This window comes from Armigeres subalbatus, chromosome 1, assembly GCF_024139115.2.
Source record: "Armigeres subalbatus isolate Guangzhou_Male chromosome 1, GZ_Asu_2, whole genome shotgun sequence".
Classification (NCBI taxonomy): Eukaryota; Metazoa; Arthropoda; class Insecta; order Diptera; family Culicidae; genus Armigeres; species Armigeres subalbatus.
In genome coordinates, this window is record NC_085139.1 from 246,937,771 (window position 1) to 246,951,019 (window position 13,249).

General features: G+C 42.5%; 1 long non-coding RNA gene across 1 annotated transcript; it reads left to right on the forward strand.

Annotated features, from left to right (window-relative positions):
* Window positions 1–2,975: 2,975 nt before the first annotated feature.
* On the forward strand, window positions 2,976–3,468 carry LOC134212458 (uncharacterized). Its single transcript, XR_009979283.1, has 2 exons — window positions 2,976–3,112; window positions 3,283–3,468. It is a non-coding gene; the product is annotated as an uncharacterized LOC134212458 (long non-coding RNA).
* The last annotated feature ends 9,781 nt before the right edge of the window (window positions 3,469–13,249 follow it).

Consider the following 13,249-nt stretch of genomic DNA (forward strand, 5'->3'; position numbering starts at 1 on the left):
CAATACGATAATAATCGATATGCAAACTCTAGATGAAAACGATTCAGTTTCATTATGACAATCATATAATGGAAAATGAAGAACATGTATGATGTTTAAATGATAATATCAATCAAATTTAATAAATAAAATAATTGATTTTTTTTACGTGTTGGTGCCGATTGAAATATGAAAATTTATTAAAGGCATCAATATTCTTGTTGAAATAGCACCTCGCATTCATACTTTCGCACAAGTTCTTGAAAAATGATGAAAAATAATTACGTCTATTTGGAAAAAATCACTTCGGAATAGTGGTTTGTTTACAAAATAGAATTGTCAGTGGGAAACCCAATTTCAATAGAACAATGGGAAACTCAAAGATGTTGGCGATTGTTAAACGTAGTGGGTAGGATTGGGGTTGCCAGATACCTGTTTGTTCCACATTTTGGTCATCTGAGTCGCGACCCGAGCTGTTTTTCCACTTTTCTTAAGCTTCCGCTTCATTACTGCCCAAAATGTCTCGATGGGCCGGAACTGTGGGCAGTTGCGTGGATTTATGTTTTAATCGATGAAATCTTCGTTATTATCGCGGTACCACTGGATGACTTCCCGGCTGTAGTGGCAACTCGCCAAATCTGGCCAAAACTTCACGGGACCTATATGGGCTTTATGGAAGGTCGAACACGGTTTTTGAGACATCCCTCCTTGTACAGCTTCGAGTCCATCGTCTTATTCGTCACAAACACTTAGGTCTTTGCCCCACAGTTGCATATCCCTTGCCAAAATCATCCGTTTTTTTTTGCAAGTTTGTCCAAAAATCAAACTTAAACTTCGCAGGAACTACTCCTCGTGCCGTCACCATGTAGAATTTTTGGCTAGGAAGCTGTCCGAAATCCATTTTGACGTAGGTTCCATCATCGATGAGCAGGATTATCAACGTGGGTGTGCAGACTTTTTTCTCTCCTTTCGGCTTCCATCTGGAATAATTTTTGACACGCTGCACGAAACTTCGTGAAATTTATACCACAGCAAGTGGGCGCCTAGGTAGACAAATAGCTGTAATAAAAATTCTTGCAGCGGTTACTTTTCGTGCCGCTGCAATACAATAAATGATTCCGGATTCTAAGGGTCTGTCTCATTTGGAGAATTAAACTTAAAATTAAAATATCGATATGGGTATCAGGCAGACTTGACAAATTTGTTATTATAATTAATTTGATATTTGTTATTGTGACAAAGACAGTGCTGATAACTTTTGCGCTATAGCGAAACATGTGTATCTGAAATGAACGAATCAGCTATAGAGATAATAGCAATAAAGTTTTGAAACATATTTTAGATGGTGCGCTTTTTCTTTTAACAACAGCTTAAAATCGAGCCTAAAATAAAATAAAACTGTTTATTTTGTTTTTTATTCGAATTAAATCTGCCCTCGAGCGATATTGTCGCATGCGTCACTGTGTCCCGTGCTTAAAGCCATCGCTTGACAGCTAGCACCAAGTTCAGCACCAAGTTTTCGGCTTCAATCACATTGTATGCAGATGACAGCCGTTTCAGGGGGCTGGCTAAAACCCACCCGTGTAAAAAAAGAACCGGGTGTATTGGGTAGTAGAGAACTTACACGGGAAAAAAGTGAAACATGCTACCCGGTTGTGAAAGTGCATATCGGAAGGGATGGGACCCGGATAAAACAGTACCATAGGCTCAATAGTGTAAACAATTGGATTACCATATGCTCTACGGTATACAATAGGATATATTGTGTTTTGACGGTTACACATATTGTATCAACACCGTGGACATAATACGTCAACATAGTTCTCTAATGTAATAGTACTTGCAATTGTTTTTGGACCATTTTAGTACATAAGTTTTAATTATTGATAACTTATGAAAACTTTATTCAAAATGCTAAACAATATTTACCCCATTGCGTAAAAAATGCATTATTTTTTTTCTAAATTTAATTGTTGAACGTTAAAGCCGTCATAATTTAGAAATCCAATATCGTATTGTTTTACTATAAAAATACAGTTAAATCTAATGTAACTCGAACGGTTTTCTTCGGATATTTCAACAATATAATTACGATACACTCTATTGTTTGACAAAAACAAGTGTTTGAAAAAATCTCAGATTTTGTATAGTTACGATACTTAACAACCCGTACGTTCTAATGCAAAAACTTCATTTACAATTAATTGAATAGTTCATAACAATACATTCTAATGTATTTCTATTATTTAATCTACAGTAAAATCTAAGGTCAATTTATTATTTTTGATAGTAATGTTACAATAAATTGTATTGTTTTTCTATAATATTTTTCATTCGGGGAATGCGTTCTCTACGAATTCATGAGCTAAGGGAATTTGGTACACACAAAAAACAAACATGGTTTTAGAGAATGTTTTGCACTTTCCTATCGAAAAGTACTTCGTTTTCTTAAAAATGAAAGTAAACATGATTTAAGTAAAAGTAATTTTTTCATTGGAAAGTTGATTTTCTTGTTCGCACTGGGAAATTAAAGTTCTCCCATTCAACCGAAAAGTTGAAAAACTGTCAAATTAATCAACCACGAACCTTTGGGCAAAAAGAAATGAAACGATTGCTATAGCACTATAGAACATCAGGAGGTCAAAAAAATTACCCCAAATTTCATTGGATTGTCATTTGGCCCTTATTATTGATTTTTTTTAAACCCGTACGTTAGAACAATTATTTTACACAGGACGGTACGATGCGGTACGATGTGACAACATGACTTCATTAATAATTATTGCAATTATTATTTATAATCATTTATAACCTGTAAAGTTTTTGTTTTTTTAATTCCTTTGCATGGACTTGTCACGCTTTGCACTTCGAGTTTACGATGGCAGGCATGAAAATATTTCTCACGTTCAAAACTATACTTTGTCCATTTATTGCTTAAACATGTTTCATAGTGCCACTTTTTCGCAACTGTCACTCTCATCTCTCGCATAACAATAAACAAAACAGGAGTATAGAGTTTTGTAACCGAACATGGTTTCGGTTACGTCCTGTAGTGCTTCTATCGCCATTATGAAAATATATGGCGACGTGGCGTAGAACGATCGAAGTCCTATTCATCACACTGAACCGGATGGTAAGTCGTAGAATAGATGAAATCAATATACCGGAGAATAAGCCTGTCTATCATGAACATCGTCTTACAAGAAGTGTTACAAAAACAAGTTCGCCGTTGGGCGTTGCTTATGCTGGTACCTATTCAGAGCATATCGAGGTATTTATGCAATATTCTTACTTTTTTTGCAGATGAATTGCATGTTCCGGTGGACACAAGGGTGGACATAAACTGGCGTCAAACAACTTCGCAATGTTGTGCCTAAAATGCGCTTCCGGCGAGTGGCTACATTACTCGGTCAGCGGTCATCCTGACGTGGGAGCGACAATAGAAGACAATTGTTAATGGATTTAAATAAATAATGAAATTAAAAAGAATTATTATTATTGGACGGAGGGTGAAGAATAAGTGGGTTCTTTCTGGTTAAATAAATAATTTTCAAATGAAAATATATACTCTCCTTTTCCATAGTTTTTCTACTATTCGGATTGACAGTATACTACAATTTCGTTTTGAATGCTCGAACTTTTAATTCCAGAGCGGTATGCAGCTTTTTCCCCCATGGTTGTCGTAAAAGTTGGCGTACTTTTATTTCTAATGTGCGCAACTCGCTACGAAAAAGAACCAACGCAACTTTTTATTTTAACTAACGGTTTTCTTAATTTTATTAACGATTTTTCTTTCTGTGTAGCTCGTCGCAAAAGTGCGTTGCTGACCATGCTGAATGTCAGTGGGCTCAAATCCTTGTTCTTAGTTTTTTTTTAATTAAATCCCTTTCAATCTATTCAGTTTGAGTAATGATGTTGTAATTCTTAATTGGTCGAGAAACCTCACGACTAATAACAATGTAAGTGCATAATAAGTGCCCTTGGTAAATGCGATGCCAGTGACCTGTGAAAGGTAGACCAAGTTCCAAAAGAATCTGTTCACAAGGGCAGCAGAACTTTATAAGTTGTCGCTTGTTTTCCTATGCAATATCACATAAAAAAATGCAGGATTGATTCGTCGTTGATGGTTTGTATGATACAATGATTTAATTGATAAAGTTTGATAATTAAATAATTTATTTATTTATTATCAGACTAAGGCCGGAACGGCTTGTGCAGTGCATAAAAGTCTCCTCCTTTCAGCTCGGTCCATGGCTGCACGTCGCCAACCACGGAGGATCTGCGGAGGGTCCGCAAATCTTCCTCCACCTGATCGATCCACCTTGCCCGCTGTGCACCTCGCCTTCTTGTTCCCGTCGGATCGTTGTCGAGAACCATTTTCACCGGATTACTGTCCAACATTCTGGCTACGTGCCCGGCCCACCGCAGTCTTCCGATTTTCGCGGTGTGAACGATGGATGGTTCTCCCAGCAGCTCATGCAACTCGTGGTTCATTCGCCTCCTTCACGTACCGTCCGTCATCTGCACCCCACCATAGATGGCACGCAGCACTTTCCTTTCAAAAACTCCCAGTGCGCGTTGATCCTCCACGAGCATCGTCCAGGTCTCGTGTCCGTAGAGAACTACCGGTCTTATAAGCGTTTTGTAGATAGTCAGTTTGGTACGGCGGCGAACTCTATTCGATCGGAGCGTCTTACGGAGTCCAAAGTACGTACGATTTCCAGCCACTATGCGCCTCCGAATTTCTCTGCTGGTATCGTTATCGGTGGTCACCAGTGAGCCCAAGTACACAAATTCTTCTACCACCTCGATTTCGTCACCACCGATAGAACCTCGTGGTGGGTGGCTTACATTGACCTCTCTTGAGCCTCTTCCTATCATGTACTTCGTCTTCGACGTGTTGATGACTAGTCCAATCCGTTTAGCTTCGTTTTTCAGTCTGATGTAGGCTTCCTCCATCCTCTCAAAGTTACGTGTCATGATATCAATGTCGTCGGCGAAACCAAATAACTGGACGAACTTCGTGAAAATCGTACCACTCGTGTCAATCCCTGCCCTTCGTATTACTTCCTCCAAAGCGATGTTGAATAGCAGACACGAAAGACCATCACCTTGCCGTAACCCTCTACGCGTTTCGAAGGGACTCGAGAATGCCCCTGAAACTCGAACTATGCACATCACCCGATCCATCGTCGCCTTGATCAACCGTATCAGTTTATCCGGAAATCCGTTTTCGTGCATTAGCTGCCATAGCTGGCCCCGATCGATTGTATCATATGCAGTTTTGAAGTCGATAAATAGATGATGTGTGGGCACGTTGTATTCGCGGCATTTCTGCAATACCTGACATATGGCGAACACCTGGTCTGTGGTAGAGAGTTCACCCATAAATCCCGCCTGGTAATGCCCCACGAACTCTCTTGCAATTGGTGTTAGTCGGCGGCATAGAATTTGGGAGAGTACCTTGTACGCGGCGTTCAGCAATGTGATTGCGCGGTAGTTGCTACAATCCAGCTTATCGCCCTTTTTGTAGATGGGACACACGACACCTTCCATCCACTCCTGCGGCAGAACCTCATCCTCCCAAACCTTGGTAATCACCCAGTGCAGCGCTCTAGCCAGTGCTTCACCACCGTGTTTAAACAGCTCTCCTGGTAGTTGGTCAACCCAGGGGCTTTGTTGTTTTTCAGCCGGCCGATCTCCTGCTGGATTTCCTGGAGATTCGGAGCCGGAAGTCGCATGTCCAGCGCGCATGCTCCTAGGTTCATTACCATACCGCCACCGTTGTCTGCCATGTCGCCATTCAGGTGCTCTTCGTAGTGCTGCCGCCACCTTTGGATCACCTCACGCTTGTTTGTAAGAAGGTTCCCGTTTATGTCCTTACAAATATCGGGCTGTGACACGTGGCCCTTACGTGAACGGTTCAACTTCTCATAGAACTTTCGTGTGTTATTAGCGCGGTACAGTTCCTCCGTCTCTTCACGGTCTCGATCTTCCTGCTGGCGCTTTTTCCTCCGGAAAATCGAGTTTTGTCTGTTCCGCGCCCGTTTGTATCGTGCCTCGTTCGCCCTCGTGCGGCGTTGCAGCAATCTCGCCCATGCTGCATTCTTCTCCTCAACTAACTGCCGTCATACCAGTCGTTTCTCTGATCCGGAGCCACTGTGCCTAGTGCAGCAGTTGCGGTGCTTCCAATGGCGGATCGAATATCTCTCCAGCCATCTTCAAGAAATGCTGCGCCTAGCTGCTCTTCCGTTGGGAGTGCCACTTCCAGCTGCTGCGCGTAGTCTTGGGCTAGTCTACCGTCTTGTAGCCGCCCAATGTTTAGCTGCGGCGGACGACTCCGACGCGTGTTGATCACCGTCGAGAGTTTTGAGCGCAGACATACTGCAACGAGGTAGTGGTCGGATTAAATATTCGCACTGCGGTAAGTGCGGACGTTCGTGATGTCGGAGAAGAATTTACCGTCGACTAGAACGTGGTCGATTTGGTTTTCCGTTACTTCCCTGGTAACATTTTGGTTTTAAACTGGTTTTATAACGCTCTTGTAGAGTAAGTTATGGTCTACAAGAGCGTTATAAAACTTAAAATGTTACTTGGGTTGATTAGGTGATTTCCATGTGGCCTTGTGGATATTCTTGCGGGGGAAGAAAGTGCTTCGGACTATCATTCCGCTCTCTCTTGGCGTCTCCAGCTTGGCGTCCAGCATCGACTTTTGAAGTTTCTGCAAGCTCCTCTTGAGGTCCATGCTGATATTATGCTTCGATGACGCAAAGTCGATGATGGCGTCCTGTTGTTCCGTCGCCAACTCGAAGGCCGAAAGCCCATCGCGTTTGCGGTTCATCGCCTCCACAAGCTATGGGCCGTCAATAACCCCTACCGGCGTTTTTTAGCCGAGAGGAAGGTTGAGTGACCCACGCTGGCGCTGCGCACTGAGCTGCCGACTATTGCCTCTGGCCTCCTAGGCGGAGACCTGAACAACCCACCTCTTGCGAAAGGGTTGTCGCCTACACTACTACCACTAATTGAAGAATTGACTTGGTTTTCCATTTTGGTCCCACGAGTTGCTCGGGAAAAGAGGTCCACCACGCCAGAGCCCAGCATGACGCGGTAAGGGACAATTACTGTGTAGGGTGCCCAGGTACCCCTTAGGCTCCGTTAAAGGCCTAGCTCATTATTTCACCACCCTGGCCATGCTTCCCCTCTGCACGGGTCGCTTGACGCCTTGGGATTAGGGGTTAAGGACGATGGTCCCGGTCTAACTCGCAGTGGCCATGGGGAGGGGTCGTCAAGCCCTTGGACAAAGTCCCTGCTGCCCCCTGTGTGTGTGTGTGTGTGTGTGTGTGTGTGTGTGTGTGTGTGTGTGTGTGTGTGTGTGTGTGTGTGTGTGTGTGTGTGTGTGTGTGTGTGTGTGTGTGTGTGTGTGTGTGTGTGTGTGTGTGTGTGTGTGTGTGTGTGTGTGTGTGTGTGTGTGTGTGTGTGTATTTTTTTTTTTTATAGAGGGATGAAGGCAAATCTGCTTACAGACACCTGAAATTAACACTCAGGGAGTGGGGTTGGCGCGGAAAGCAGAAGGCCAGCCCGCCGAACCCACTAAACCCACCCAAGCAACAGAAGGTCACTTGAGTTACCCTCTCTTCTAATGCCCTGGTCCCTCCGGGACTTACTGGATGTCAATACTTCGGAGAGGGGCTGTGCTCATGCACTTCACTTGTCCAGCCTCTAGCAAGCATTGCTAGTTCGCTGCATTCTCCTCATCATTACTGATGCAAGTATGACTGCGTATCTCCACTACGATACGTTTTGCATTTGGCGCTCGTACAATTGCTCTCACTTCTTAATTACGGCACGGTTACATCGATCATTGGGCGTACCGATTGAGTGCCGAGGTCGGTCCAGTGATTCCGGTTGAAGGATGGCTTCCGGTTCACTGGCGCCCTGACGACTCCGGAACCGGTCGTTTTCCCACGCTCGGCTACTATTCATCTCCTTCGCTCACTATCCAGTGCTCTCTGGTCTTCACGCCATTTTCGCTGCAACGACAGCATGATCTGCGTTACTGCTCTGTTCACCATGTTCCACGTATTTTCATTTTCGCACATTTCCTGAACGATGTTGTCGGGATTTATGCTTCGAGTGCTGACCGTTGAGATCCAACTCCGTTCTGCCCTGAATCATGGACAGTCGAATATCACGTGCTCCGGTGTTTCTTCACAGTTCGGACAGGCCGGACAAAGTGGAGACTCTGCGTGTCCGAATCTATGCAAATACTATGGCCTGATAGGAACTGCGTGTTTTCTGTCCTCCCACGACTGCAGGTTCGGAATGAGCCGATAGGTCCACCTTCCTTTCGAACTACTGTCCCAATCCTGCTGCCACTTTCGCATCGAATCGACTCTCGCAATCTTGCGTGCTCCCATCGTGTGTGTGTGTGTGTGTGTGTGTGTGTGTGTGTGTGTGTGTGTGTGTGTGTGTGTGTGTGTGTGTGTGTGTGTGTGTGTGTGTGTGTGTGTGTGTGTGTGTGTGTGTGTGTGTGTGTCTATGCGCAACCCAACCGATTTTCTCGCAACAAGTTGCAGGATACTCTACCATTGTTTCCTATTGAAAATTGGCCAGATCGGACTATGGGCTCAAGAGTAATGGCCAAAATACTATTCTTATAATGCACGAGAAAGGCATCATCACCGCTTTTTGGATTAATCAGGGTTTTTCATTTCTAGATATTCATTTTTTAGATTTGAATCTACTTTTTTAATTTTTTTTTTCAAATCATCATTTTTAGTTTTTTAGATATACATACTTTTAGATTTCTATTCGCCTGAAATTATAAATTTTCAAATTTTCAGATTTGTAGATCGGGGGCCCTTCCTTAGCCGTGCGGTAAGATGCGCGGCTACAAAGCAAGACCATAGTGAGGGTGGCTGGGTTCGATTCCCGGTGCCGGTCTAGGCAATTTTCGGATTGGAAATTGTCTCGACTACTCTGGGCATAAGAGTATCATCGTGTTAGCCTCATGATATACGAATGCAGAAATGGTATCCTGGCTTAGAAACCTCGCAGTTAATAACTGTGGAAGTGCTTAATGAACACTAAGCTGCGAGGCGGCAATGTCCCAATTTGGGGATGTAATGCCAATGAAGAAGAAGAAGAAGAAGATCGTAAGATTTTTAGGTTTTTGAACGTTTAGATTTTTGGATTATTAATGTCTAAAATTTTTTATATTTTAGATTTTAGGTTTTACAGAGTTTAAGATTTAAAAAAAATGGATTTCGAGATTTTTAGTTTTTTAAATTTAGAAACTTGAAAATAAAAATTTAATTGAAAAATAAAATTAAAATTAAGAATTTAAAGTTTTCAAATCTGTAAAATTTAAAAATTCTTACATCAGAAAGTATTGAAATTTAAGAAATTCAAACAGGTATTTTTTTCTCAAAATTTTGTAATAAAAAAAAATTAAATCTAAGGTCTAAAAACCAAAAAATCTATAAAATATAAATATTTGAAAAATTTGACGTGATAGCAATCTTAAATTCTGAAAATCTTAAAATAAAAATATCCAAAAATATAAAAATCTTAAAACTGAAAAAGACTAGAAATCTAGAAAACTAAATTTAGGATTAAAAACCTAAAATCTTAAAAAATCCTAAAAGCTATAGATCTAAAATTTTAAAAATCTGAAATTTAAAAAAAAAAAAACTTTCAAGATTTAGCAGATTTTAAAGTTTTTAAACCTCATAATTTAAAATCTAAAAACCTTAAAACTTGAATATCTTCAAATCTGAAAATAAAAGAATCTAAAAATCTGAAAACCTTAAAAACAAAAAACCTTGAAATCTAAAAATGTAGACATCTAAAAATCTAATATATTCGCCGATAGCATCCACAAGCGCTGCATATACTGTTTGGCGGTGGAAATCACAGGTCCCAGCATGCCAAGCTGCTCGTAAATTTGGGCGATATACGATAGGACATTCCGCCTGGTGAGTACAACTGCCGGAAGTGGTAGCCGGATGTTGAAACGTAGGATGTCGGGACTTGGTTCCCAAACTAATCCAAGAGTAGTCAACGATTGATTATCAGTAAGGTCGTAGACTGAATGAATCCCGCGTTCAGCCACAGGAATCTCTGCCAGAACTTCGGGCGAGTTCGACACCCATTTCCGCAGAGGAAATCCTGCAGTACTTAGCATGGCACTTGTTTGTCGGCGTACTTGGACTGCGGTGGGAACAACCTTTGTACCACTGATGAAATCGTCGACATAAAAATCTTCAAGTAAAGATGTCTTTGCCAACGGGAATCTATCGCCTTCGTCCTTGGCAAGCTGATTGGTGGTACCAGTGGCGAGGTAAGGATTTGAGGTGGTGCCGTATGTTACCGTTTGCAATTCAAAAGTGGAAATGGGTTCAGATGATGGGATGTTCCCACCAAAGAATTTGTTGAACTTCAATTTGGCGGTACATTTTTTCAATGTCCGCCACAAGCGCAATCGGTTTGGTCCGAAAACGCAATATGATGGACAGAAGATCCTCCTGCACAACCGGACCCACTAGGAGCGTGTCATTTTGGGAACGACCGGATGCACCAAATACGACACGGATCTTCGTTGTGGTGCTTGTGGTCTTGAAGACTGCATGGAGGGGCAGGTAGCAGTGGTCAACAGTTTCATTCGGTGGGTCGGCTATCTTCCGCATGTGGCCGAGCCGCAAATACTCGTCCATGAGTTGTAGGTATGCTGGTCTTATTGATTCGTCTCGTTGCATTCGGCGCTCAAGGCTTAATAGGCATTTTACGGCAATGGCTCTTGACTCACCAATATAGACACTAGGTTCATTCGACCTTGGAAGGCGGACAACGCCCGTTGATATTGGTAGTAGTGGTAGATTCGCATAATTTTTCACAAGTTGCTTCCTCTACTGTATGACGCTGGCCTGGCTCTACGTTTTCAAGTTTCCAGAACTCTTCCAAGATGGATTCTAGGCTACGTTGCATGGCTGCTGTGTTGCAGACCAGAGAGCATGGTGTAACTAAACCGTACCAACGACCGATGACTGCCCATCCAAAAACCGTCTCGAATAGGACTAGTGAGCCTTCGCCGAGGTGTATTCTGTCACTCTTCAGATACTCGTGAAGCATTTCGATGCCTAAAATCACGTCAATTGGGCCTGAAACGTTGAACTTTGAATCTGCTAGAGAAATGTAGGTCGGAATTTCCCAGAAGGTCACATCCACATTTGTAGAAGGTAGTTCTGCAGTAGGCTTCGGAAGTACTAGAAATTGTAGTTCACTTGAAAAGTCATCGTTCTTGGAAAAACCCAGATTAATACACCTAGCGGTGATGGCGCCTTTCTCGCGCAAAAAGGTAATAAATGTAGCCTTTACGCCTACACCTCGATGATGTACAAGAAAGGCAAAACAGTTACACCGTCTAATGTTATGATAGAAAATTTACAATAGTAGACGACAGATGGCGCTGCCAAAAGTTTCTCGATTTTCCTATGTTCGAATTTTGACTTTCGGACAATTTCATAGTACTATGGAACTGAACGAAGAGCATACCTACGCCTAAATGCGTGCAACACGAGCATCTTTATAGTACGATGAAACTCTTAATGGGAGCAAGCCACGGATAAACCTTAAAAATATTCATAGATGCAAGGCATTTTTCATAACACATTATTGTTCTATGTGACTATGCCTCATCACTATTTTAATATTATCTATTTTTTGCAATTTTCAATTATTATGAAATTCAATAGTGATCAACAGCGTTCTAGTCTCTGTCGGATGCAACTTGTTGCAAGAAAATCGGTTAAGAGTTTCTATGTGAAAATTTGACTAATGTTTTTTATGGCATTTTGTGCACACACACACGCACACACATACACACACACACAGACAGACAGACATTTGTTCAGCTCATCGAGCTGAGTCGAATGGTATATAACACTATGGGTCTCCGGGACTTCTATCAAAAGTTCGAATTTGGAGTGAAATGATAGCCTTTCGGTACAACTTAGTTGTACGAGAAAGGCAAAAATGGTGGAAGCAATGGATTCCCCAATACCCGTGATAGGAACATCAACTTTTTCTGGCCGGAGACAGATACGTCGAGTGAATGTCCTGGAGATGAAATTTGATTGCGACCCCGAATCAATCAATGTGCGGGCGGAGGGATGCTTGCCGAATCGATCCTCTACCCATAGTGCAGCAGTGGCAAGGAATACAGTAGTCGATGAACTACGGTGAGCTGGGAAACTTCTGCCGAAGAATCGTTTGACCTGCTGGAGGTTCTTGTGGTAGAAGGTTGATGCAACAATGAATGGTGCCGCTTGTGACAATGGCGACAGGTGTATTTGGAGTCACAATTGTTGGCGATATGTGCGGATTTGAAGCAATTCCAACAGAGTCACTTCTGGGATACGAGCTCACGTCTTTTGGCAACTACCATGCCTTGGAAAGATGGGCCAATCAAAACTGGCCTTTTCTGACAGCAAATGGTTTCAAAAAGGGACAGTGAGATGTCTTATCTCATCTCAGGTTGGTACAGGGACTCGATGCATGTGTCATAACCTACGTCGTTTGCTGTCAATGCATATTCCTCCCACGCTCGAAAGGCTACTGGATCGATTTTGTATGAAAGCATGCACACTATTGGAGTATCCCATGTTTCAACGGACTCGCCCAGTTTTTCCAAGGCCTTTACATGGCGTTGAAAATCATCTACAAGATTGTGGAGATCCTGTGCTTATTCTTGAGGATTGGAGGAGGATCGTGCAGCATACGGTAAAGTTGTTTTTTGAGAAAACGCTTATTATCGATGCGCTTCCCTGGTACTGATGTAAAAATGTACAAATTCGTAATCGTTTTATTTTGAAGTCAAATTGTCACACAAAACAGATGTAATCACACATTGCATTTTTTTACTGTGTCGTTTCAACATGTTCGTTTTTTCGCACTACAAAGAAAATTAATCAATTTTCGCATTTGATAGAATCGTGTCCCACGCTAATGTGCATCAGCCCATCATTTCATATCACTGCACGACAAGTCTTACCGTCTTCCGAGCAGGTCCCGAGACTGTTGCATTTAGCGGCGTGACTAATTCCCACGCGATCAAAACAGAACAACACTCGCGACTCCCTTTTTCACCGCGAGGCCGCGATTACAGGCGCCATCCGTCCGCTGCTGCTGTATCCAATTGCACTTGCTTGCCCGCTCATGCCGGGTGGTGAGAGTAGCAGGCCTTGATCTTGTAACGTTTTATGGGGAGAGA